The 26,911-nt window shown below is 48.7% G+C and overlaps 2 pseudogenes; one reads left to right on the top strand and one right to left on the bottom strand.

Moving 5' to 3' along the window:
* Window positions 1–3,947: 3,947 nt before the first annotated feature.
* On the bottom strand, window positions 3,948–5,006 carry LOC119338641 (annotated as a pseudogene).
* A 1,092-nt stretch (window positions 5,007–6,098) lies between these two features.
* Window positions 6,099–26,891, top strand: LOC119338640 (annotated as a pseudogene).
* Window positions 26,892–26,911: the final 20 nt, after the last annotated feature.

Genomic DNA, 26,911 nt, shown 5'->3' with positions numbered 1-26,911 from the left:
TGCCTCTGGCCTTACAATATCCTACCCTATATAATATTGTGCAACGTAAGGAGGATTACGTAGGTATCGTCCTTAAAACTATTCCCTTGAACATCCAGTTCAGACAACGTTGGTGGGCGAGCGATGGACAGCCTGGATGCACTTGGTTCGGAGATTGATTGAAGTTCGACTCTCCGACCTGCCGGACTCAACACAATGGAAGTTAACTAAAAATGTGATATTTACGGTGAAATCCTTTTATACGGATCTGATTAATTCTGGCCCACTCTCAAGGTCACTTCATATTTGGAAGGTTAAGGTTCCTTTACGGATTAAAAATTTTATGTGGTTTGTCCACAAGCAAGTAATACTCACAAAGGACAACTTACTTAAGAGGCGATGGGTAGGCAATTCGCGGTGTTGTTTTTGTGCTCAGGATGAAACAATACAACATTTATTTCTTGAATGCCCACTTGCCAAGTTACTTTGGGGAACGATTCATATAGCTTTCAATATCAATCCTCCAGTAGATATTGCGTCTTTGTTTGGGACGTGGTTAGCTGGGGTGGAACATATCACGGCAGCTCGTATTCGGATTGGAATATGTGCGCTATTATGGGCTATATGGAACTGCAGAAATGATATGATCTTTAACAGATAACACAATTTAACTTTTTTGCAGGTTATCTTCAAAGCTACAGCTTGGATCCGTACATGGTCCTTACTCACTCCTATGGACTTCGGGGAACCTTTGGTTACTCGGTGCAACCAATGGGAGATGGTGGCTCTGGTTATATTCAACCGGTTTGGATGGCGTTCACATAACAAGATAGGAGTCTAGAGAGCTTATCCTTATTATTACCGTCCCGGTTGTTTTTGCTCGCTTGTAATTTTTCGGTTTATTTATTTTGTTGTGCTCCGTTTGCGAGCTGTAAGATCTTTATGACGATACTTTCTAGATTTTTAATAAGAGGGCCGTATGCATCATCATGATGCAGAGGTCGGGGGTATTGCCTCCCCTAAAATGTCAACCCCTAAAATGTCAACCCCTAAAATGTCAACCCCTAAAATGAACACGCTATTTGTGTGTTGACTGGTCCAGACCAGTCTACAGACACGGATACAGGAGTCAGCTTCCAACTGCATGCATCCCCTAAATGTCCGCTCCGATCTGACCAACCTTCATTTCAAATTCATTGAAATATGAGCAAATTAAAGTGCTATGTTCATAGCGCCTGATCACAACCAAAAAGAGAGGGATGTTCATAGTTTTACACATGCCTCATCATAAAAGATCTAGTCAGACAGTCCATGCAAAACGAGCATTTTTGCCCTCCTAGGTTGGCTGTCCGAGCCTCCTCACTCGCTCTGCCACCGCCTCCTCCTCACCAGCCACCAAGCTCTTCAACATCCGGCTGGTCTGCATCATCATATGTCGTGAACAAACAGCGGGCATTGAGCTATTTCGTACTCGGCGTCTGCGATCAGACAAGCCGCGGGGATGACGATTTGGCGAAATGGAGTGGCGTTGCATGGACGTAGTAGCAATAGGACATGTGTCCAGGGACGAAGGCATTGGACTACTGGCCGAGCTGATTGGCCGCATAGAAGTAGGGCATCTGAAATTGCTCCGGCCAAGTCGACACGTGCATAGACAATAGCTGCGGCGCCTCGCGTCCCCGCCCTGACCGGCCCCTACCCATGTCCTCACCCCCGCTCGACCCCTGCACCCCAACCGCCACCCCTCCCAATGCCCTCTTGAAGTCTACCTTCCTTTTGATGCAGTAGGCTTACCATGTTGCCGAGTTGATCTTGCGTACAACCACCTTATATGAATCCTCCACTTCCAATAGCTCTGGCAGGTCTTCGTAAGGGTCCATGCGGTGGTGGATGGCGAAAGGCCGGGAAAGGGGATGGAGAACGGCAAGGATTAGAGGGTGGGAAAGCGCAGGTTTTTGTGTAAAAATAATGCGGACCATTTCAAATGCGCAGAGTCTGCCTCAATTTTGGATGGGCCCGGGATGTCGGAGTCCTACGTGGCGGAGGTCCGCACTCCCGCAAAACCCTCTTTTTGTGTTCAGTTTAATTGGGGAAAATGGACAAGCGGACAGGTCCTCATACAAATATGGATCCAGATCCGGACATCTCAATCGGAACAATTACAGGCATTTCGAGGGTCCACGGAGATGCCTTTAACGTCAATTTTTGTGTGGCTTTTTGGGTATTTTAGAATAATATGTCCTCAATCTGTACTCACCTAGTTTATTCTAAAAGTCCAATCAAAACGTTATTCCGAAAGCCTACTAGTCAATTTTTAATTAGTAGACTTCTAAAAATATAAATTTGGTTGGTCTTCCAAAATAAACTGGGCAGGGGGCTTCCAGCTTATTGTACAAGCCAACAAAAAATGCTGATCTTCCTAAAAAAACTGTTTCTCAAAAAAAAAAACAGCAAATAAAACTAGGCTAAGTCCCCTTCAATTCCCAAGAAACGGATTCGAGTCCTAAAGAAACTAGTAGAATGCCCGTGCGCTGCTACGGGCTTTTAAAATATTTACTCATCGGAATACCAGTTGGGAATAAATGTTGCCATAAACGTTTATCGTAATTCCAGCCGGTTTGCTTTATTTTGAGTGCGTTGTTGTTGTGGGATATCATCACTTGCACATCTTTTTGTTGTATAAAACATGGTGAATTTTTGTCCCCTTCCAATGACGTCGCCCCAAAAGCCCTCTGAATGGTTTTTTTAACCCCGACATAATTCATCTTCTCTCTCTCATATTCTACCAAATTAAATATATATAGAAATATACCTTTTGAGTATTATATCATGTGCAACATACATACAAAGAAGAACAATTATTTGCATGCACCTCTTTTGGTTGTGTAAAACTCGTTGAATTCTTAGCCCCCTCCATCATCGTTACATCAGGGTCTTTGTCAGTCGACATCTCTGAAGCACAATCAAATCCATCAGTTTTTATGACGTACAAAGGTATTCTAATATAAACAAAGATTAGAATAATTTTTTTATGATGGTGGTATGGAAAATATATATTCATTGGACAAATGCTAGAAATGTGCAGTTTCTAGTAGATTGAGTGGCATCCCAATTTTAATAATTTTAGGCTCACCTCTAAATCACATGTTGATGGTTATTCTCACGAATATCTACTATTTAGGGTATGTGGTATATTGCCCATAAAAAACTATGTTACATTTCTTCACGAGCAAAGAACGGATTTCTCCTTTATACAATGATAGTCGGTCATCTCTAATTTCTTGGATATTTTTAAGTAATTTATTGAGAAAATATTTTATGCTATTCTAAATATATATAGTGTATAGGTATAAATAAAGCTTTATTTTTATGATATTCCCATTATACCCCTCCTATACGACTTGCTGTCCTCTCCCGCACGACCGCACTCTATCCACTCCCTCTTCGCACCACTCACTCTCTTGTTCCCCTCCCTCTCTAGATCCATAGACTTCACCGGCGTCGCTCACTCTCCTCTCTCCGCCCTCGCCCCCACAACCAACAGAATCGGCGACCTCATCTCCCACCCCTCCACCCTTTTATCCCTCCCCTCTTCTCACCAAAATTAGTGAAGGGGGGGGTCGAGAGACTAGACGGTTGCCTGATCCGCCCACAAACCGGCGAACAACATCACGCCAAGGTCACCAACGCCGTCATGAAATGACAGGCTTCTTCCACCTCGACAGACTTGCTCGCACACCAAGATATGCGAGAGGGGCTTCTACTTCTCCCTCGCTCATCACCCCTTTGGCCAAACCATGGATCAACCTTCGTATACTCTGACCCATGCCATGGACCGAGCTCATTTCCCTCCTCAATGTCATCTCTTCACCCCTTTCCTCGTGTGTCATGTTGCACCGCTAACCCTCACCTTATCTCCCTCCCTTTCCTCCCATATCGAGACATGCATGTGTTTCTGCTAGGCCGCTTCACCTCACCGCCGCCTTCATCTCCTTATACAATGTCGTATCCGCCGCCTTCTGCCAGCTGTAGAAGAAGCGTGTTCGATTCTTGAACCTAGAAAATATAAAATGCTGAGGTCAATAAGTATGATTTTCTTTTGTCCCTAGTACTATATTTTTACACATGCTTATTGCATAACCAACCTGTGTGTCGTAGTGTACTGTGGACTTACTGAGCTGCTCAACCTTGAGCTTGTCAGTTTGGCAGAGCACGTTCTTCGTCTTAACCTCCATCTGCAGCTCGGCATCGCGGATGGCGACAGCCTTGGTGGTCTCAACCTCGGCGACCTTGGCCTGCTAGTCCCAGCCTTCCCCTTCAATCCTTCATGGCGAGGTCGGTCATTGAGGCGGCGTTGTCGGCCTTCCTAGTGTTTTCAAACACCCACACCTCCGCCTTGACCTTGGCCTTCTCCTTGAGCGCCTCGCCCTGCTGCCGCACAGAGAGCACCTTGTTCTCGGCGTCCACCTTGGCGGCGTTCTGGCACGTGAGGCCATCCCGCTCCACAAACATCCACCTTGGCCCTTCTCGCTGCCTCATGTTGAGTCTTCTCGCTGAGGTAGGAGAAGTACTCATGCCCCGACACGTCCACCAGCTGCTTCACAGTGGCATTGTAGATGAAGAGGCCGAATTGGTCTAGCTCCTTCTACACGTTGTTGAACACCTCCTGCTTGAACTTTTTGGTGCAGGTGAATATCTCGTCCATGGTCAGCTGCGCCACCAGCATCCGGGTCTCACCCTCGATCAGCCCTTTTGCCCTTCACCATGTCGTGCCCGTGGCTCCTACCGTACGAGTGCAACAGCGCGATCAACTTCACATGGAGTAGGAGCTTCGCTTCGACGGTGGGCAGGGCTGGACGTACCGCTCATGGCTCAATCGGTGTTTGACACGCTCGGTCCTGGCTTGTTAGAGAAAATGGACGATCTGGTCTGCTAAAATCGGCCTGGAAAATTGTCGGCCCGATCCAGTCTGGTGTTCAACCGGTCCGACCAAGAGGACTGAGAAAAAATGTCACTGTCGCCGCCATTCGTTCTTAGCGTGCCGACCGGCAGCCCCCGGGTAAACTACCATGTCCCCAAGCTTCCCCTCTCCTTCTTTTCTCTCCTCCCATCCACCATAGCCTCTCGTCGCCCCTGTCGTGCATGCACCACTGACGATCTCAAGTTCTCAACTTGGCGCTGGCAGCGTTCTAGCTACGGGTTTCGCTACCATGGCAGCGACCGTTTTAGCACAACACACATGCAGGCCATCAACTGGGGAAACGGTCGATTGGGTGTGAACTTCGGATCGTGCGAGAATCGCTTAGCCGTGATTTCCGCGTGAGATTTAATAGCCTCCGCCTATAATCACGCACCATGATCCTACGCTGTCGTTTTCTTTGTTGAAGCATATGTTCAGGTCCACCTGCCGCCACGTGATTCTCTCTCTCCCATTGCTCTCTCCGTAACAACCTTTCCTTATCGTCTGCGTCTTTATCGCGAGTAAAGGATTAGTAAGGTCAGCTCAGGACTTAGTTGGGTTACTGGCCGCACCTGCCTGTGTATATCTTGTATAAATGTATACCTCTATAACTGAATATGACTGCTTTCAGTCGTGTTGGTGTGTTCACTTTCTGCACTTCTATTCAGTCGAACAGGAAATAGGAAGTACAAAAGAAACATGGCTTGATACGAAAATCACAGCACCATTTGACAACAAACCGAGCGTCATGTTTTTTTTCATGGTTAATCCGCTAATTATGGCAAGGCACGAACATAAAAAAACATGGTCTCATGAAAGAAACTGCTATGGAAGGTTCATGGCTAACAGCCGTGCACTTTCCACGGCACATCACCGACCTCATCGCTGGCGCTCCCGCATGTCCACTACCTCGCCACAGCACCCGCACACACAACCCACCTCGCCGCTGCCCCAGCACGTTGACGCCGGTGGTGGTTGGCCGGTCCAAATGGTGGCTCGATGAGGGACCAAACCAACCCGGACCGTGTCGCCTTGGTAGCATCGCCAAGTTCCAGGGTGGTCACCCGGGGACCGATGCTGAAGACAACGGGCAGCACGAAGGGCAGATTCTTGGAGCTCTACCAATACCCACGCCTTCTTCACCAGCATTAAGTCCTCGATGCCCCAGCCGGTGATGGCCGGGTACTACGACGCGTACACGGCGATGATGCTCGCCGTTGACTGTTTTGCCCGGCTGTACAGTTAGGTTTTCTTTCCTTCTTACCTACGTAGGACATAGGAGTGTTGACCGATCAAAAGAAATAAATAGAACCTGTTAGTACATATAGCAAAAATGCCCGTGCGATGCAACGGACCTATCAAACTTGTTTTACGTGATCTTTGTTGTATGTTCTTTCTCTATTCCAAAATTCCACTCACGCGAGTAAGAAGTATTTCACTGTCTTATGCAAGTAGTTCAGTGCATACATATGCTACTCGTTCGTAATTGCAACCTCAGCAGAGTAAAAAAAATCGGTTTGGTGCATGGATGGATTGATGGGAACACACTGTCTAATGAAAAGGATAAGAATCACATTGGCATGCATAGGTGATTTGAAATTTTAAAAATATAGTATCTACATCTGCGCATCATGAGGAACAATTCCAGAGAAAAAGTTGATCCAGTCAAGTGTATCTTTGGATATTTCATTATCCACTTAGGCCATATTAGTATTACTTCTCATGTGTTGCACATCATCCTGATGCATGGGTGTGCCTCGGCCCTTACATTGCAAATGTTATTATTGCAGGAAGAGCACACATTCATAAGCTAACGGTTTCACAATGCGTTCTTGCTGATAGTAATTGAACCAAATGAAACGATGGACAAGCAGATTGATTAAAGAACTCTAGATAATACTTCATGCCGTAAGCATTGGCTCAAAAAGTTAATTTGTAAGTAACAAAAAAAGGCCTAGAAGAATAGTTCTACCTAAATAAAGTTTACTGCTGCACATGAGCAGATCCACACGAAGCAGAGGGGAGGTGGAGCAGGCCGGTAACCAGGGGAAGGAGCAGAGTGGGAGAAGATTTACACCGCCGTCTCCACTGGATATGGTGTCTCCGCCGCATCTGTGGAGGCGCCGCGGCTCCGCCTTGGATGGTGCTTGTGGCTATGGTGAAGAGGAGGGGCGACGCATGGGCGAAGAGGCAGGCGGTACTCGTGGCCAAAATAGTGGGTCGTTCGAGCTGCGGGAGGGAGGAGGGGATCGCCGGGAGGCGGCGAGATCGGTGGGTGGCGGCGGCGGCGTCCAGGTAGGGAAGTCGAGGTAGGGCACTGTGTTTTTTTAGGGGAATTGCTTGTGAAAATAACGTGCCACGACGAGTAGCGAGCGGATCCCCTTAAAAAGACGTAGCGAGTGGATTCCCTTAAAACTGGTAGAAATGGACACGATTGATAACGTTGATAAATAGTGGTGAATGTTGGCCTAATTTGCTATCATCATGCATGGAAACGAATCATCAAGAAAAAGAAAACTTCCTATTACTACGCTCATAGGAAGCTTCCTAATCTCTGCTACCAAACAGTTTCTGCCCAAACAAGGAAGGAAAGTTATGGACCTGATTCGGAAGGAAACAAACGTTATGAAGATTAATTAATTTAGATTTGATCTTTAGAGATTGATTGTGATTGATTCTTTTACATGAAGACATTACTAAATAATTTGTGTTAGTATGGAAAGTTCTGATCCGTTCAGTTTTTATCGGTGTGTGAGAGGGTGAAGTGAAAATAAACCGATGAAGTGGGGGGAGGGGACGAAAAAAAATCTACGAAAAAAACCAGCGAAGGTGGGAGGAGGTACCAAAAACTACCATGGTAGGTGGGACGAAAAAACCTGGAAGCAAGATTACCAACCGCTCCATTAGAAGTAGAGAAAAGAATCCGGATTCTGAAAAAAAAGGAAGAAAAAAGAATCCGCGAACCCAAAAACTACAACCATCCTTTTCCCAGATCCACCAATCCCCAATCCCCTCACACCCTAAACCCTAGCGCACACACAACCTCTGTCTGCTGCCATCGCCCCGCGCCGCCGGTGAACGGCAGCTCCGCGCCAACTACGCCGCGGGCGGCGGCGCGGAGAACACTATCGAGGAGATGAACCAGAAGAACACGCCGCTGGAGCAAATCCGTCTGCGTCCGGACACCCACGTCGGCTCGGTCGAGAAGCACACGCAGACGCTCTGGGTCTACGAGGAAGGTGCCATGGTGCATAGGTCCGTCACCTACATCCCCGGCCTCTACAAGATCTTCGACGAGATCCTCGTCCAGGCCGCCGATAACTTGCAGCGCTACCCGTCCATGGACTCCCTGCGGGTGGACATCGACGTCGAGCGGTGCTGTATCTCTGTCTACAACACAGGAAACGGCGTGCCCGTTGAGATCCACCAGGAGGAGGGCCTCTACGTGCCGGAGATGATCTTCGGCCACCTCCTCACCAGTAGCAACTTTGATGTGAACGAGCGGAAGCCACTGGCAGGAGGAGCGGCAACGGTGCCATACTCGCCAACATCTTCTCCATGGAGTTCATCGTCGAGACAGCCGATGGGCGCCGGCAGAAGAAGTACAAGCAGGTTTTCTCTGAAAACATGGGGAAGAAGTCGGATCCCGAGATTACAAAGTGTGAGCCGTCAGAGAACTGGACCAGAGTTACCTTCAAGCCCGACCTTGCAAAATTCAACATGACCGAGCTCGACAATGATGCCGTGGCACTCATGAGGAAGCAAGTTGTTGATATGGCGGGGACCCTCGGCGAAACCGTGATGGTTGAGTTGAATGGTGAGAAGTTGTCGGCAAAAAGCTTCTTAGAGTACGTGCAACTCTATATTGACTCTGCTTTCAAAGAAGGAATTGAGCTACCAAGAATTTTCCAAAGGGTAAACGATCGTTGGGATGTGTGCGTGAGTCTAAGTGAAGGCCAGTTTCAGCAGGTTAGTTTTGTAAATCGAATTGCGACCGTAAGAGGTGGAACTCATGTTGACTACGTTGCAGACCAAGTTGCCAATCATGTGATGGGCGTTGTGAACAAGAGAAACAAGCATGCTAACATGAAATTGCATACAGTCAAGGGCTACCTATGGGTGTTTGTTAATGTCGTCATTAACAACCCCACATTTGATTCACAAACCAAAGAAACCTTGACCACTCATCAAGGAAGCTTTGGGTCCAAGTGCGAGCTCTCTGAAGATTTCCTTAACAGAGTCTCCAACTCGGGTGTTGTCAGCAAGCTCCTTTCTTTGGCTGAGTTCAGACTAAGCAAGGAACTAAATAAGACTGATGGAAGCAAGAGGACAAGTTTTGTTGCCAGATGACGCTGGTGGGAGGTGTTGGAATAATTATGCATCTCCGGGATGCCATTAGCAGGAACTGATTGCATCTAGATCACCTAAAAGCATGAACAGAGAAGGGTTTAGGGGATCATTACATGTCACGGGAGTGGACATGACCGCCTGCTCGGTGCAGGCGTGATGCAGGGGTGATGTAGTCGAAGTAGATGTTCTCCTCGACGTCCTGATTCCTTCAGGACGCCACCGGCACTGCCCAGGGACAGCGGCGGCGGCTGGCTTAGGTCTTCCCGTCGCTGCAGCACCCCCCCCCCCTGATCGGATGGGGTGAGAGAATATCGGGAGGAGAGTAAACCTTACGTGAATTGTAATCTCGCAGGTGCCCAGCTCTCTCCCGTATCCCTTTTAATATGGCGCTGGCGACAGGGGACCCAAAACCTGAGTTGGTTTTTGGGCGCCCCCGATCAGGGCGCGTTAGTTCTGATCGAGGCTCACGTACGTTGGTACGTGGACCCCTTCACTTATCGTTATCCCTTTATCCCTTTTTTTTTCTTCTGTTAGACTAATAGATCTAACTGGCCTGTTTAAGCCGTCAGATCAAAACCAACATTCTCCCCCTTGATCGTTAGGCTTAACTTCATTCGCCCATTCTATATAGGAATGATGTACCAAAGTGAGGTGTTACAACAGCTCAAAACTCCATAGAACCTCAACACTTATAGTACACCCGCCTATTTCGAAATGGAAAACATTTTACTAATTGGGGAGTGGTTTATTTTAATGGTCCTCTTATTCCAGAATCAGCAGGCCTCCAGTAGTCCCATGCCGGCAACATACTCACGAAAGATACTGGGTGGTAAGCCTTTTGTTAGCGGATCGGCAAGCATATGCTTCGTTCTTATATGTTTAACATCAACTGTTTGATCCTGGATTCTATCTTTCACAACACGATACTTTATGTCAATGTGTCTGGCAGCATTACTTGACCTGTTGTTACTCGTATAGAAAACTGCTGGTTCATTATCGCAGTACAATAAAAATGGTTTAGATATGCTGTCAACCACTTTAAGTCCGGGTATAAAATTCTTTAGCCATACAGCCTGCCCGGTGGCCTCATAACATGCTACAAATTCTGCTTGCATCGTAGATCCAGCAGTTAACGTTTGTTTGGAGCTTTTCCACGATATAGCTCCTCCCGCGAGTGTGAATATATAACCTGACGTGGATCTCATACTATCCACACACCCGGCAAAATCAGAGTCTGAATAACCAACAATTTCTAGGTTATCAGTTCTTTTATATGTAAGCATGAAGTCCTTAGTTCCTTGCATATAACGCAAGACTTTCTTTGCGGCCTTCCAGTGGTCCGGTCCTGGATTTGATTGGTATCTGCCAAGCACCCCGGTTACAAAACGTAAGTCTGGGCGTGTACACACTTGAGCATACATGATGCTTCCAACAGCTGAAGCATAAGGAACCGAATTCATCTGATCAGTTTCACATTGGTTCCTCGGACATTGAAATGTCCCAAACTTATCGCCCTTAACTATAGGAGCAGGTGAGGGTGAGCACTTATGCATATTGAATTTTTTTCAGTACTCTCTCAAAGTATGCCTTTTGAGATAGTCCTAACGTTCCTCTGGACCTATCTCGATGAATCTCGATGCCGAGGACGTACGAGGCTTCACCAAGATCTTTCATATCAAAATTGGATGACAGAAAATTCTTGGTCTCATGCAGCATATCCTTATCGCTACATGCCAACAATATGTCATCAACGTATAGGACTAAAAATGTGAACCTACTGCCTTTAAACTTAACGTATATGCAGTTGTCCACAACATTTTCGGTGAAACCAAAAGTTTTGATAATTTTATCAAACTTGAGGTACCACTCTCTTGAAGCTTGCTTCAAGCCATAAATTGATTTCTTTAGACGACATGCTAAATGTTCCTTTCCTTCCACAACAAAGCCTTCTGGCTGAGCCATGTAAACATCTTCTTTTAAGTCACCATTTAGAAATGCCGTTTTAACATCCATTTGGTGTAGTTCTAGGTCGTAATGAGCTAGTAATGCCATTATGATTCTGAAAGAATCCTTGGTTGACACAGGAGAGAAGGTTTGCTTATAATCAATGCCTTCTCTCTGTGTATACCCTTTTGCCACTAGCCTTGCCTTGAACCGTTCGACATTCCCTTTGGAATCATACTTGGTTTTGTGGACCCACTTGCAGCCTACTTTCTTAGCTTCATCGGGAACTTCTACTAAGTCCCATATATCGTTTGAGCCCATAGATTTCAACTCGTCTTCCATGGCAACCAACCATTTGGACGAATTTTCGCTTTTAATGGCTTCCTTATATGAGGTTGGATCCTCCACCTTTCCCATATCATTCATGTCCTCCATCAAAAAAGTGATATAATCATCTGATATGGCTTTCTTCCTCTCACGCCGTGGTCTACCCATGGGCGGAGGTGGTGGTGGAACATCATCATTTTCATTATTTTCTCGGAGATCCTCATTTGTGTTTGGATTCTCATTATTAGTTTCTGGATCACCATTTGACTGAGAGACTGAACCGTGAGATTCAGGATCATCAGATGTCACATTTCTTCGTATTGGAAAAACAATCTCTTGGATAGTCGGGGATGGTACACAAACCCGCTTCTCCTCAAGATTGATCTCCCTTAAATTTGTGACCTCATTATCCTCAAAAATTACCGCTTGTCTAGTCTCCACAAACTTGGTGGTGTGTCTTGGACAATAAAAACGATATCCCTTTCCCCTATGAGGGTATCCAACGAAGAAACAACTAACTGTTTTTGGATCCAGTTTCTTAAGTTGTGGATTGAAAACTTTAGCTTCAGCAGGACAACCCCACACCCGTAAGTAATTCAAGCTCGGTTTCTTTCCCGCCCACATCTCGTAAGGTGTGTTCGGTGCTGACTTAGTTGGAGCAAGATTTAGTATGTGTGCAGCTGTCTTTAATGCCTCTATCCAAAGGCTTACTGGTAAACTAGAGTGACTAAGCATGCTTCGCACCATATCCATAAGGGTGCGGTTGCGGCGCTCGGCCACACCATTTTGTTGTGGTTCACCAGGCATTGAGTACTGAGCAATGATTCCATTTTCAGATAAGAACTTGGCAAAAGGTCCAGGAATCTGCCCATAAGGAGCATGCCTACCATAATACTCTCCCCCGCGATCAGACCGTACAACTTTGATTTTTGCGTTCAATTGATTTTCAACCTCCGCTTTATAGACTTTGAATTTCTCCAAAGCTTCCGATCGGTCACGTATGGGATAAATATACCCATAGCGGGAAAAGTCATCTGTGAATGTAATGAACGAATCAAAACCATCTACAGACTTAACATTAAGGGGTCCACATATGTCGGTGTGAATTAATTCTAAAACCCTTGTGGCTCTAACTGCTCCTTTCTTAATTGTTTTTGCAAATTTTCCTTTAATGCAGTCGACACATTTGTCTGCATCTGAGAAGTCTAATGGGAGGAGTATTTCATTTTTAACTAAGCGTTCCATTCTCCCCCTCGAAATGTGGCCCAAACGACAATGCCACAATTTCGAAGAATTACTTACTCCTTTCCATTTCTTCTCAACATTAATTGCATCACTCACATGCATATCTGAATCATTATTAAGAGATAACATGTATAGTTGGCCTCGTCTAACACCGATGCCTACATTCTTATTACATTTGATCAAAACAAATTGTTCCTTGCCAAAATGGCACTCATACATATCATCATCTAAACAAGAAACTGAAATCAAATTCCTACTTAAGGTAGGCACATAAAGAACATTATTCAATCTAAGAGTGTGGCCAGTGTGTAGCTCCAACGTGAGAGATCCCACAGCTTCAACATCGGCCTCAACTCCGTTCGCAACCTTAAGCTTTCTTGTTCCTCCTCTTATGGTTTGGATCGTATCGAATCCCTGCATAGAGTTAGCAACGTGAGTGGTTGCCCCTGAATCAATCCACCATGACTTTATTGAAAAATCAACATAAAGTGATTCATCTACAAAAGTAATTTCATCAATACCTTTTTTGTTCATCCATTTTAGAAAGCCTGGGCAGTCCCTTTGATAGTGTCCCTCTTCTTTGCAGAAGTTACAAGCATTTTCTCCAGCAGTGGAGCTGCTAGGAGCAGAAGAACCACCGGCTTCTTTACCCTTGAATGCCTTAGGGTTGAATGGCTTAGTGCCTTCTTTCTTGACTTGCCTTTTCTGAGGCTTAGGGAAACCTTGTCCGTCATGCTTTCTCTTGTTAGAGCCAACATGAAAGACATGGTCTTTCTTCTGCCTCATGATCCTTTCTTCCTCCTGGACGATCCTTGCGGTCATCTCAGAGAGTGGCCATTTTTCCTTTAGAGAGTTATAGTTGACCTTAAATTGTTCAAACTCTTCAGGAAGAGACTCAAGAATAATTATGACAAGAAGGGTTTCACTTAAAGAACACTCCAAAGCCTTAAGCTTGGTGAAAGCATTTACCACCCTCAATATGTGTTGCCTAACATTTCCGTCAATAGTGTATTACTGAAGAAGTTTAGCAAAAAGCTCATGAGCATACACTTTGTCGGAGCCTTTAAATTGCTCCTCCATTTCAGTGAGGAAATCTTTAGCAGTATCTTTCTTAGGGAGTGCTTCAGAAATGTCCGGCGATATTGTCGCTTTCATGATGAGAAGCACAATATGGTTGGACTTATTCCACTTTTCCATCTTAACATCATACTCCTTCTTGAGTTCTGCATACCCTGTGACACCCGCCACAGGTGCCACAGGTTTTTCTTCCCTCAAGGCATAGTCAAATTCATTACAACCCAAACATAATTCGACTTGGGACTTCCAACGAGGGAAGTTACTCCCCGTAAGTGGTTCGATCGTGTCGGACCGGAATAGAGCGGAAGCTGAAATCATCATAAAAGTTCATAAGTAAAGTTGCATGATTATAAATTTACGTTGGTAAATAAACAAACATGCCAAGTATTTAATTTCAACTCCATGTCAAAACACCGTTGGGCAGAAAAAACATGGAATTAAAACGTCATAAGTGCTGACTCATAATAATAAAACAACGTTGGTCCGAATTAAAATCAGAGTCATTTTATTCTCAATTTAGACATGAACATAAGAAAAAATATTATTATTTTTGATGTCTAAAAATTCATCATACAAACACATAATAAATTCTGAACAAAATATCTCGTTGGTTCAATTTTACCCAGAAGAACAATGTGTTCATTATATTTTTAGGCATTTTCTGTTTTTAAACAGTGCAAAACATAAAAGATATTAACTTACAGTGCACTGGAAAACACAGAAAAAACGCGATGGCCCAAAATACCCACGATTATACAGCGGCCCAAAACCCAGCAGCGAAAACCGTAAGGAGAAAAAAAACGCGCTGGGCTAAGTCAACCTGGGCTGAAGCCCGTGGCCGAAAATGGCCCATTAAGTGCTCGCAGGCCCGCGCGGAGCCGAGCGTTGCTGCCAGCCATCCGATGGAAATCGACGGTCTGCGTCGATCGCGGCTGGAACAAAAACAGCCGCCCGGCCAGAACCCTAGCACATCCCCCTACCCCCCGACCCCCCGCATTTCACGCTCGACGGCGATGGCGTTCGACGGCGGCCCGAGGCGCGCCGGCCATGGTGGCGCGGCGGCTGCGCTCGCCAGAGGAGCGTGCAGCAGGATGAATCCCGCGCGCTCCCCCGTCGAACGTGGCCCCGGCGTCCGTGCTTCATGGCGCATCAAGGGAGGAGGGACGCCGGCCACCGCGACATGAGGGGCGACGGCGACGAGCTCGTCCATTCGAGTAGCGGCGGTGGAGGCTAGTAGACGTTCCGCGCGTCGCTCCGGTGGGAGGCGACGGCGTCGCGGCGTCTCCGCCCTCGCACTACGGTGGATGCAGTGCGGGCCCCGAAGGGAAAGGCGGCTACGCGGCGCATTAGGTGAGGATTCTCCTCATTCTTCTCCAATTCGTGTACATAGTGCGTGATTTGTGGTGAAAACACTCCTAATTTCAGAATTAGGGTTCTTTCGAATTGGGGAAAAATTCTAGGGTTCTTGAACATGGGAGGGTTTGCTACTGTTGATCCCTCTGCCTTCTAATTTGTTTATCAAAAACCGGAATCAGTACTTAAACATGATTGATTCTAATTAACCGTGACATAACCATGAGCATTAATCTTTAACATGGGTTAATTAAAAGGAACTGACATTAACAGTAATGATCCGAAGCAAAATTAGTGTATCACATAATTATTTGCAGATGGCAATTGGCATGAACGTCAAATAGTAGCATGATCATAGGGCTAAACTTGCAATCATGATCTTAAAAACCCTAAACCTGACTTTATCTAAAACTTGATGTTGATCTACAGATCAATAATGTAGGGACCTATTGCAATCAAAAATTGGCGACTGATACCATTGTTGGAATAATTATGCATCTCCGGGATGCCATTAGCAGGAACTGATTGCATCTAGATCACCTAAAAGCATGAACAGAGAAGGGTTTAGGGGATCATTACATGTCACGGGAGTGGACATGATCGCCTGCTCGGTGCAGGCGTGATGCAGGGGTGATGTAGTCGAAGTAGATGTTCTCCTCGACGTCCTGATTCCTTCAGGACGCCACCGGCACTGCCCAGGGACAGCGGCGGCGGCTGGCTTAGGTCTTCCCGTCGCTGCAGCACCCCCCCTGATCGGATGGGGTGAGAGAATATCGGGAGGAGAGTAAACCTTACCTGAATTGTAATCTCGCAGGTGCCCAGCTCTCTCCCGTATCCCTTTTAATATGGTGCTGGCGACAGGGGACCCAAAACCTGAGTTGGTTTTTGGGCGCCCCCGATCAGGGCGCGTTAGTTCTGATCGAGGCTCACGTACGTTGGTACGTGGACCCCTCCACTTATCGTTATTCCTTTATCCCTTTTTTTTTCTTCTGTTAGACTAATAGATCTAACTGGCCTGTTTAAGCCGTCAGATCAAAACCAATAGGAGGGACTCTGAAAAGTGCACCTTGATCCTTACTGAACGAGATTCAGCGAAGGCTCTTGCTGACCATGATGGACCCCACATCAAAGGGTTGCTGATCAATTTGATTCACTCATCCTGGCCATCTCTCCTCAAAGTTCCTTCTTTCTTGGTTGAGTTCATCACTCCAGTTATCAAGATAACCAGTAACATGAGTAAATCTGTCAAGTCATTTTACTCAATGGCAGACTATGAAGCACGGAAAGAGAAGTTAGGAGGAAATTCAAGTTTGTGGTCTACAAAGTACTACAAGGGACCTGGAACCAGCACAACGCAAGAAGGCAAGGAATACTTTGAACATATTGACCATCACAAGAAGGATTTTGTTTGGGCAGATGACCAAGATGGTGAATGGATCGCTGGGAGGAAGGAAGGGCAACACATCAAATACAGTGATTTTATCAACAAAGAGCTGATACTCTTCCCGATGGCAGACCTTGCATCGCATGTACCTTCAATGGTTGACGGCCTTAAACGAGGACAGAGGAAGGTTTTGTTTTGCTCACTCAAGAGGAATTTAGTTAAAGAAGCTTTTGTCACCGAGCTCATTGGTTATGCGTCAGCACACTCAGCATATAGTAAGCAGAGTCTAGCAAGCATAATTATAGGAACGGCTCAGGATTTTGTTGGCAGCAATAATATTAGTCTTTTGGAGCCCCAAGGCCTGTTTGGTACCAGAAATTTGGGTGGAAAAGATGCTGGTAGTACTAAGGACCTCTACACCAGATTACCACCTGTCACCCGTTTAATTTTTCCAAAGGATGATAATATTCTTCTGAACTATTTGAATGAAGATGGACAACCCAGTTGGTATATACCAATCATTCCCATGGTTTTGGTCAATGGAGGTGAAGATGTTGGCACTGGCTATGTCCCAAACTATAATCCAAGAGACATTATTACTAATCTGAAAAGGATGCTAAATAAAGAGCTTGTTATGCCAATGGACCCTTGGTACAAGGGGTTCCAGGGCTCTTTGAAGAAGACAAGTTCAAAGGAAACTGGTGTGACATATACCATCACTGGTGTTATAGAGGAAGTTGATTGCACGAAGCTTAAAATTACTGAGCTTCCCGTCCGCTGCTGGACTGCAGATTACGAACATTTTCTGAAATCCATGTATCCTCATAAGGACAAGCAAAAGGGTAAGGACACGGACAAGGACAAGGAACCACCGTTTCTAGAGGTATATAGGTCACGATGTAATCATGCAGACGTTTTTTTTAGAGAAAAGGCGATAGCCCGACTTTATAGATAAAGCCACCAGGCAGAGTTATACCACCAGCACCAAACACCACATAAGTTTAACAAACCAAGGGACTGAAGTAACATTACAAGGCCTCCAGCCTAACATGGCACGCAGGCCAGCAAAACAGCAGCCACACAGCAGGGGAATTAGGAAGCCGTCCTCGAAGTGCGCCGTAGCAGGGAAGACCCCGTAGATTTCATTTTGGATAGCATGACGTCGAACGCCTGGAGGTCCCCTTCCTTAGTCAATGATCTCCACTGCTGGAAAAAGACATTGGCTTTAAATAAACAGCTTACAGGGTTAGCCGGGAAAATGTGTTCAATCATGAACTTGTTCCTAGTAGTCCAAAGCGACCAACCAATCGCAGCCCAGTCCACCAAGAAGACCCTCTTATACTGGCCTGATAAGGAGTTAGTATATTGCCTCAGGTCCTCAAAAGAGGAGGGAGTCCAATTAACACGAAGCCAAAGTCTGATGCAACTCCAAATGAATTTAGCTAAAGAGCAATGGAAAAAAATATGTTTAGTGTTCTCAAGAGCCCCACATAGCTCGCACCTATCAGTGCCCGGCCCGTTCCTCTTCTTAATTTGATCAGCCGCCGGAAGCTTACAGCGGACAGCTTGCCAGAGAAAGATTTTAATCTTAGGGGGGATTCGGGCTGACCATATATCCTTAAACTTCATAGAGCGGCCGCCGAAAATAAGCTTAGAGTATGCCGATTTAACAGAAAAACGCCCCGAAGAGGAAAGGGGCCACACCACGGAATCCTCTTCCTCCGAGAGCAGGGGGAAGCAAGCAGTAAGGCGTTGCCAGTCTTCGAACTCCACAGGGGAAAGAGAGTGCCGGAAATCTAGAACCCAACCCTGAACCGGGAGCTCAAAGATAGAGATCTCGGGATCAGTACAATACGAAAACAAAGTCGGAAAGGCTACCGCAAGCGTGGTATCCCCGACCCACCAGTCTAACCAAAAACGAGTGGACTTACCATTCCTGACGACAAATTTGACCAGGCACCGGAAAATTGGCCGCACTTTAACAAGTTGATGCCAAAATTGAGAGCCACCAGAAGCAGAGGCGAACATTGGGCTCGAGGAAGTGAAGTATTTAGATTTAAGAATCGATAGCCAGATCGGGCGCTCTTCAAGAGACATTATCTTCCACCATCATTTTATCAAAAGGCAATTGTTCATGACTCGCGTATTAATAATGCCAAGACCCCCCTGTCCTTAGGACGGCATATGAGGTTCCATTTAACCAATCTATATTTGCGTTTATTGTCGGCGGAGTTCCAGTAAAAGGCTCCCCTATGCTTGTCGAAACCAGAGTGAATCCCGCCGGACAGAAGGTAGAAGCTCATTAGGAACATCGGCAGAGAAGAGAGGCACGAGTTAGTTAGGGCAATCTTGCCCGCCTGAGTGTTATAGCGGCATCTCCATGGTAGGACTCTGTTGCCAACTTTAGCGACTATCGGGGCAAAATCTTTTGCCAAGAGCTTAAACGGGGAAATAGGTAAGCCCAAATATTTGAGAGGGTAGGACCCTAGGGAGCAGTTCAGAAGATGTGCCACCCGTTGCACTTCCAAATCAGGAACCCCAGTCCCAATGACCTCGCTCTTAGAGAAGTTAATTTTAAGACCCGAAAGAGCTTCAAAGAAAAGAAGAAGAAATTTCAAATTCGTGAGACTGGTCTCGTTGAGCTCCACCATAATGATGGTATCGTCCGCATACTGTAGATGAGTAATGCCATTAGGGATAAGGTGAGAGCTAACCGGGGAGATGTGTCCAGCCAGCGCGGCACGAGAGAGGATACGAGATAAAGCATCGGCAACAAAGTTGAAAAGCAAAGGGGACACCAGATCCCCTTGTCTAAGGCCCCTACCATTAGCAAAAAAATCACTAGTTTGGCCATTCACAACCACAGCCGTGTGCCCACCAGATACAAGTTGCATCAGACGGTGCATCACCGGGCCCTCGAAGCCCTTAGCCAGTAAGACTTGGCGAAGAAAATTCCAACTCACTGAGTCGTAAGCCTTCTCAAAATCGAGCTTAAGGACCACAACCATGGTTCCCTTAATCCGTAGATCATGAATTATCTCATGTAAACAAAGCACCCCATCCAAGATGAATCTCCCCTTAATGAACGCAGATAGGAAAGGGCTAATGACCCGATGGGCTATCGGGGAAACCCTAGCGGCCATGCCCTTAGCTGGCATCTTCGCAAAGTTGTTAATCAGAGCGATGGGCCTAAATTGAGATATCAAGTTAGCACCTTTGATTTTAGGGATGAGGGTGAGAACCGCGTAGTTGAGCCTCGAAATATCAACGGTGCCCAGCCAAAATCCTTGGATAATTGCCTTAATAAGGCCTTTTAACTGAGGCCAAAATTGCCAAAAGAAAGGAATGGAGAAGCCGTCAGGGCCTGAAGCCGCATTAGAGTTGGCAGTCCGAATCGTCTCGAAGATTTCCTCTTTAGAGGGGGGGGTCAGCAGGAAATCATTATCAGCGCTCGACAGCTGCTCAAGGGGAGGTCAAAAGGCCGGAGCTAGCTAAAAGCCCAGTTTAGGTTTAGCCGCTAACAGGTTAGAGAAGAATTGAACCACATGGCGAAGAATGACCGAAGGGTCAGAAACCCTAACACCATCGATCAGAAGGCTATCGATTAAGCATCTTCGACGTCTACCATTTGCAATGGCGAAGAAATAGGACATGGGCGCATCACCCTTAAGAGTCCAATCGATCGTGCCTCTTTGCTTCCAATACACTTCCTCCTGCCGGTGAATATCCAAGAGCGCCTCTTCTAAGCCATAACGGATCTGCCATTCGGCCTCGGAAAGACCAGATCTGTCCGCACGATTGTCAAGGTCGTCGATTTGAGCAACCAGCCTCACTTTGTCACGCCTTGACTCAGCAAAATAATTTTTAGACCATCCTCTAAGGAATCTACGCAGGCAGTAGGAAACTTGATGCCAATCATCCATTGGGCCAAAAGAGCGACGAGAAGAGGATAGGAAGACCGTAATCTTCTGAGCCAACAAGGTGGAGAAGCCCTCCACTAAGAGTCAAGACGCATCGAATTGAAACCTCGGGCAGCCTACCGAACGAGACCCATCGTCGAGGATTAGGGGGGCGTGATCAGAGCCTACAATGGGAAGGGCTCGTAAGCACACCCGGGGGAATAGAGCATCCCAGCTAGGACAAAGAAAAACCCTATCAAGAACAGAGCAAATGGGGGATATTTGACGGTTAGTCCAGGTGAATCGGGCTCCAACCCTAGGAATTTCACAAATGGCCGTATCCCTGATGAAAGCATTGAAGGCCTCAGCCAGAGGCCAAGAGAAGTTAGAGGTGCTCTTATCAGAGGGATATCTCATCAGGTTAAATCACCCCCAATCAAGAGAGGAAGCTGACAGGAGTCAATTTTATTATAAATTTCATCCAGAAAATTGTAAGAAAGAGAGTGGTCTGCCGGGCCATAAACCACCATGATCTCGAGAAGACAATTGAGAGTACGATGGGAAACCACCGTGCTGGCCCAGAAAATTCCATGATCAAAAGCAACAAAGTCAAATACGTCATTTTTAGTGCCCAGAAGAAAGCCACCCGATTAACCAACAGAGGCCACATAATTCCATTTAAATCTATCTGTCCCAGCAACGGCCGAGAGTTCACTCGGGGAGAAGGAGGGTTTGAGGGTCTCGACAAGGCCAATAAAATCCACATTTTCAGACCACACCAAATCTTTAAGTTGATCCCTGCGCCTCCTAGCGCAGAAACCTCTAATATTACAGAATAAAGCCTTCATCTGAAGGAGAGGTTTTTAATTCTAAGACTCGACCTGCACGGAGCCTTGCAGGGTTTAGCACGCTTCCCAGCTCCACGTTTCTGAACCGGGAGACTTGACACCTGTCAGCTTCCCCCACAGCCCCCCGGCCACAACCAGAGGGGCAGACACACCTACCCCGGCCTCCTTGGCTTTAGCAATGTCAGCCTGAGCTAATTCGTTAGCCCTAATCACATCAAGTAAAGAAGAGGGGGATCCCAAACTAGAATCTAAGCAAATCCCAACATCATCTAAAATCTTAAACAACTTCTCATCAAACTGAGAAGGAAGAACTAAACGAACAGGGGACAGACCCTTAGGAAAGGAAGAGAACGGGGCTGGGCGCGAACTTGAAGGAGGAAGATCCCGAGCAGCCGCACGCCGAGCCGCCCGATCAGCCACACGCTCGCCGCTGTTGGAGACACGACCGCTCTTGCGAGCAGTAGAGGCAGGCAAGCGAACAGGCACAGGGAGAGCACGACTGGGGGAAGCGGCCGTCGAGGACGGTCCTGAGGCCGCACCCAAATCCACATCCAACCTGCGGCAGAGCCCAGCCGCGGACTGCCTGGAATCACCGGACGCCCTGCTCCTTGCTAAGAACTTCTTTACCGACGACTTCTTCCTCTTCTTGGACGCCGAAGGACCAACCGGGGGCAAATCTTCAATGCCAGATAGCGAAGGGGAGGTGGGGCGAGCAGGAAGATTAGAACATGCTGCCGAGAATGGAGTGCCCTTCGTCCCACCAGAGGCCGTGGCCCCACCACCCAAACCTGGCATGGAGTCATGTGCCCCACCGCCTGCCGGAGCACTGTCCTTCAACAGATCTTGGTCTTCAGGGGGCAGCCCATCCCATTCTGATTGGGTAAAGCGAGGATCCGTGCCATGCATCGAGTCGTCTGGGCATCCATCACCATCCTTGCTCTTGTCATCATTGCCGGAGGCCGGAGGCGGGGGGGGAGGGAGGGGGAGGCAACACCGGGCCTGGAGCACCCTCCACCCGGACCCGAAGCCGAAAGCCACCCGCCGCCGGAAAGACATCAATGGATCCACGAATGCAGACAGGGTCAACACACCAGACTCGGAGACGAGCTAGTCCCAGAACAGCCAGAGAGGCTTGATCAACCTCGATCGGCTTACCGAGGAGCACCCCAAAAGCCATCAAGAAGGCCGTGGTGCGCATGTTAGGAGGAACATCATCCACTAGCACCCAAACATCAGACATAGGGGAGATAGCCTTGGACCCATTCGATGCAGCTTTAACCGAGACCACTAGTTGATTCAGAGGGAGCGTGAAGCTAGTACAGGAGGAGATCATGCGGAGGCTCTCTTTAGAAGGAAAGGTAGCAGCAAACTCAAACTCAGATATCTGGCGGATTTGCCAATCCCACCTGCCCTCATCCCACAACCGAAGTTCATCAAGAAGGACCTGGGAGGAGATGCGCTTGTCCTGAACAGATATGACAACAACATTGGAAAGCGAGGGGCTAGGAGCTGCTACAGGGACCTCCCTATCTACGGCAAAAAACGAGCACCCAGGAAGGCCAACACCATAGTGAACGAAGGCAGGAGGTTTGACATGGTTTTGACAGTCCACTGTGAGGTGGCCGTCTTCCCTACAAATGAGGAAGAATGGAGGGTTTTCACAGCGGGACTGAAAGTGACCAGGGCGATGACACGCGAAGCATGTGAGGATTGGGTTGGAGACTGAGAGTAAGGTGGGATGCGACTAGGACCTCGAGAGGGAGGAGGAGGAAGGATGCCATCACCAGGCGCACCAGCACCAGAGCCGGCGCCATGCCCCGTAGCAGCGCCAGCAGGACGGCGAGCAGGGGCCCCCGACGCGCCACGAGGAACGAAACGAGACGGACCACTACCAGCCACCGCCGGCGCTCGCGGCAGCCCGCCACCCCGGGGGACCGCACCCAGCGAAGGGGGCGGTGAGGAAGGCCCCGAGGAGCCCGCCTGACTCCCCAATGCCGCCTGCTCCCAGGGATCGACCGCAGCCACCGGAGCACCAGGCGCGGGAGGCGGAGGGACCGACGGCCCAGATCCAGAAGCCCGAGGGGACGCACCGGCCGGCACCGTCGCAGCCCCCGCGCCCGGAGCGAGCGAGGCCTGAAGCTTGGCATGGAGCGCAGCCTCGTACTCCAGATCTGCGGCATCGTCGCCAGAGCCATCACGCCCCCGCTTCTGGCCGGAGACCGCCTCGCTGGAGGACCCGCGGGATCGATCCATCGCGGCCACCGTCGCGAAGGAGAGAGAGAGAGAGAGGAGGGGGAGGAGCAGATCTGACGAAACAGCGGATGGGAAGGCGGCGCCAACGCAAATCGAAGGAGGAAGCAGGAAACCCTAGAAAAGGGGGAGCCGCACCCTTCCGAACCCATAAATAGCCAGAGCTAGCCAAGCCGTGCTCGCCAAGGGGGGCGAGGGAGGATTGGGCTGAGCCAGGGCCAAACCCGGCCCAGGGACCATAGACAGGAGGGGAGGGAAATCAAAAGGAGAAGCCAGCGAAGGGACCGAAACAGGCCCACTCGGCCCAACAGCAGTCAAAGGAGCCCGCAACCCAGACAGGGGCACCAGCGCCAGCTCCGATCCCAGATCTAGGGTTGGCATCGGCGCCGCCACCGCCGAGGAGGCGGGAACCGCGGCCGCAAGTGAGCCAGGGAGGGCAGCCGCCGGAGAGGAAGACGCCGGCGACACCACCCCCGCCTCCCCAACAATGACCCATCCAGAGGCCAGGAAGCAGTGCGCCGGCGACGACAAGTGACGCGACACCATCCATCCACGCCCATGCCGGGCCCGACTAGCCGCCCCCTACCCCCCGGAGCAAACTTGCGCCGGCGACCCACCGCTAGAGCAATCGACCACCCACCCAACTGAGCCGGACAGGAAGGACGGGGAAGGGCCTCAGAATCCGAGCCAGAATCTTCCGAATTGAGCGCCCAAAATCTGTTAGCCCAGAGCACAACCGGGGCCGCAGCATGGGGCGGGGGAGCCGAGGAGAGGGGGAGGACGGGGCTCGCCGCCAGTGAGGAGCCCGGAGGAGACCTCAGAGTGGAGGGAGAGAGGGAAACCGAACGGGGTAGGGACATCGACGAGAGGGAGCCGCGGGTCGGCGACGCCCCAGGAGAGAGGGGGACGAGAGGAGAAGAGAGTGCCATGATGTGTGAGCCGCTCGGGTTTTAGCCTTGCAACGAAGAAGCCCACAATCATGTAGACGTGGATTTCGAGGTTATCTTGAGTGAGCAAAACATGAATGTTGCTAAGAAAGAAGGCCTTGAGAAGAAATTCAAGCTAATAACCACAATAGGAACAACAACGTACCTCTTTGACTCACATGATAAAATCAGAAAATATGACACCCCAGAAGATGTACTTAAAGAGTTCTTCCCACTGAGGCTCGAATTCTATGCCAGAAGAAAGGCTGTAATGGTGGAAAATATTAAGAAAGGGGTGGTGAGGGTTAAGAATAAAGTTAGATTTATTCTTGCTAATATTTCTGGGGACATCATAGTCATTAACAGAAAGAGGGTAGAGCTATGGCTGGAGCTGAAGCGGAAGGAGTATCCTCCTTTCCCAGAGGAAAAAGTCATAGATGAAATAGGTGTCGACAGTCTTGATGAAGCCGCAGCAGGAATTAATGCAAGTGATTATGATTATCTTTTCGTTGCCTTGTCTACAGAGAGTGTGCAGGACCTCATTGCGCGTCAGGAGAAGTTAGAGGGTGAAGTTGAAAGCCTGCTTAATACAGCACCGGAAATTCTTTGGCTCAGAGATCTTGATGCTATCGAGAAGGAACTAGATGTGCTTGATGAAATATTTGAAGCTCAACAGGAGCAAAGAAGATGTGAGCACCTGAATTTATTTCCGGAACTTGCGAAGGCATCTAAAGCAGCACCCAAGATACAGCCTGAGAAGGCTGCGGCCAAATCCTGGAAGGCAAATTTGTCAGTGGTTGACAATGAAGAACATGCAGCACCGATTCTGATGGTAGCACAAAACAAGAAACCACCCAACAAGGAGAATGCACCGGTGAGAGGTGATGACTATTAGATGTGTATAGTTCCTTGTGTACATCCCCATTGTATAAGGGGCTTTTCTGCACTTTTCCACACCTGTATATGTACTGGCCTTTGGCCCTCAGTAAAGAGTTAGTTGCTCACCTATCCAACATGGTATCAGTTGCCAGGTTCTTCTTCCTCTTCCGCACGCTCCAGTTCCGTGCCTAGTTTTCTCGTCGCCAGCCACCTCCTCCCCCATCGCCAGCCACCTTCTCCGCGCCCGGCAGCCCCTGCCGCGCCCGCGTGCTCAGTCTCGGCCAGGCCGCGACCTCCCTGGCTGGCTGTGCCCAGGCCGCCCCCCGGCTGCGCTCTTCCCGCCCGTCTGCGACCTGGCCGCGCCCCGGTCGAGCTCTACCCGCCCAGGCCGCGCCCCGGCCACGCTCTCCCTGCCCGGCTGCATCCAGCCCGCGCCCCGGGCTCTGCATCTGGTTGGTTGCTGCTGGCCGCGCCCCGCGCCCAGGCTCCGCATCTAGCTGGCTGCTGATGGCTCCTCTGCTGCCGCAGGAGCAGCCCAGGGCCGGCCCTCCTCGTGGCTTCCCGCTTCCTCCCGATTCCCCACTCGGGGATGCATCGGGCTAGCGTGAGGCTCTCAGCCCCGATCCCACCGGGGAGAGTTGACCAAAAAAATAGAGGAGAAAACAGAGTTCCCTCATGTCTTCTTCGGGCTCAGTGATCTTCGATGGCACCAACTATGCTGAGTTTGTGGGATTCATGCGCATCCATATGCGTGGTCTTCTTCTCTAGGGTGTTCTTTCTGGCGAGGTTCCCTGCCCGCCATGCCCTGTTGCGCCTGTGGCCCCAATCCCACTGGTGCCGCAGGTACTTGCTCCTGAGGCTTCCCAGGCTGACCGGGATGCCGCCAAGGCCATTGATGATGCTGCAGTTGATGCCTATGATCAGCAGGTATCTGCTCACTCCGATGCTCTTTCGGTGTACCGGGATGATCTATCTGCTTACACTCAGTGGTGCAATGATGATGCTCGTGTTGCTGCTGTTCTTACTGTCAGTGTCCTCCCTCGGTTTGCTTCGGAGTTCATGGGACTTGGCACAGTTGCAGCGATGTGGTCCTACCTTTGTCAGCGCTATCAGCCCTCTGGTGATGCTCTCTATGTCTCTGTGGTGCGTCAGGAGCACGCCCTCCAGCAAGGTGATTCCTCTATTGATGAGTTCTATTCACGGTGCTCTGCCATCTGGCGTCAGCTTGACTCTCTTTGGACAGTTGTTTGTGGCACCTGTCGTTGCGGTCAGACTACTCGGTCTGATTTGGAGTTTCAGCGGGTCCATGAGTTCTTATCTCGTCTCCGCTCTGAGTTTGAGCCCAGACGTGCTCACTTGCTTTCTCGTGGTCATATTCCAATCTCGGAGGTGCTTGCTGAGCTTCGTGCTGAGGAGACCCACCTTCGCTTTGCTGGTTTGCTGGTGGTCCCTGTTGGAAATATGCCCTAGAGGCAATAATAAAATGATTA

Source organism: Triticum dicoccoides, chromosome 7B, assembly GCF_002162155.2.
Source record: "Triticum dicoccoides isolate Atlit2015 ecotype Zavitan chromosome 7B, WEW_v2.0, whole genome shotgun sequence".
NCBI lineage: Eukaryota > Viridiplantae > Streptophyta > Magnoliopsida > Poales > Poaceae > Triticum > Triticum dicoccoides.
Note: the sequence above shows the minus strand (reverse complement) of the source record. Positions and strands in the feature narration are given on the sequence as shown.